We start from the raw sequence: 1,769 nt of genomic DNA, 5'->3' as shown, positions 1-1,769 counted from the left end.
CCCGCGTGTCCAGTATGTGCAGAATACATCTGTACTGGTTGCTTGGTTGGGTACCAAGTGTCTCTCCCAGCAATGACCCCAGCTGTCTCTTACTGGAGGAAATGCCAGCAAGTCACTGTCCCCTGCCCTGACTAGGAGAGCTCATTTGTGCATATAAGGCATGTGATTGTACAAACCCCTGTCCACTGCGAGCCATCTCCCGGTAACCAGCATTTGCATACCCTTGCCATGTTCCAGATCCCTGGCAACCCTGCACTGAGCAGCCCTGAATGTGCAGGTCTTGGGCAGCTGGGGCCTGGCCACAAAGAACTACATAGTATGCATGGTAGAAGGAGCCGACCTCCAGAATCTTTTTGAGTTAACAGTTTTATTTTTATTTTTTAATTTAATTTTTAATGGAACTATATTGATACACAAATTCTTAGTAGTTGGAGGTGTACATTAGCATGATTCAATATTTCTGGACATTATGAAATGATCCTTAGGGTAAGTCTAGTTACCATCCTTCACCATACAAAGTTACTAGAATTATATTGATTATATTCCCTATGTATATATTATATCCCCATGGCCTATTTATTTTATAATGGGAAGTTTGTGCCTTTTAATCCTCTTCACCTTTGTCATTTGTCCCTAGCCCCTTCTTACCAATCTGGTAACCATCAGCTTGCTTCCTGCATCTATGAGTCTGCATCTGTTTTGTTTTCTTTTTTAGATTGCTCATATAAGTAAAATCATACTAGATTTGTCTTTTTCTGACTTATTTCACTTAACATGTTACCCTTAGGTCCATCCATGATGCTGCAAATGTTAAGATTTCATTCATTTTCATAGCTGAATAATGTTACATTATGTATATAAGCTATATCTTCTTTCTTCATGTATTGACAGACACTTAGGGTTGCTTCCATATCTTGGCTACTGTGAATAATGCTGCCATAAACAAAAGGGTGCATATGTCTTTCTAGGTCGGTGTTTTTGTTTTCTTCAGAAGTCATATTGCTGGGTCATATGGTATTTCTATGTTTAATTTTTTGAGGAACTTTCTTTTTTTCTTTTGTATATTTATCTTATTGGAGTTTGATTTGTCAACATATAGTTAGTATAACACCCAGTGCTCGTCCCATCAGGTGCCCGCCCCCCCCCACCGGGCACGTCACCCAGTCATCCCATCCCCCCGTGCACCTCCCTTTCCACTACCCCTTGTTTGTTTCCCAGAGCTAGGAGTCTCTCATGTTTTGTCACCCTCTCTGATATTTCCCACTCATTTTCTCTCCTTTCCCCTTTATTCCCTTTCACTATTTTTTTATATTCTCCAAATGAATGAGACCATATAATGTTTGTCCTTCTCTGATTGACTAATTTCACTCAGCATAATACCCTCCAGTTCCATCCATGTCGAAGAAAATGGTGGGTATTTGTCATTCCTAATGGCTCGGTAATATTCCATTGTATACATAGACCACTTCTTCTTTATCCATTCATCTGTCGATGGACACTGAGGCTCCTTCCACAGTTCGGCTATTGTGGACATTGCTGCTATAAACATCAGGGTGCAGGTATGCTGCCGTTTCACTGCATCTGTATCTTTACACTGCATCTGGTAAATCCCCAGCAGTGCAATTGCTGGGTCGTAGGGCAGGTCTATATTTAACTCTTTGAGAAACCTTCACACAGTTTTCCAGAGTGGCTGCACCAGTTCACATTCCCACCAACAGTGTAAGAGAGTTCCCTTTTCTCCGCATCCCCTCCAACATTTGTTGTTTCCT

This window comes from Canis lupus, chromosome 18, assembly GCF_048164855.1.
Source record: "Canis lupus baileyi chromosome 18, mCanLup2.hap1, whole genome shotgun sequence".
Taxonomy (NCBI): Eukaryota; Metazoa; Chordata; class Mammalia; order Carnivora; family Canidae; genus Canis; species Canis lupus.
This window is presented reverse-complemented; position numbering follows the sequence as displayed.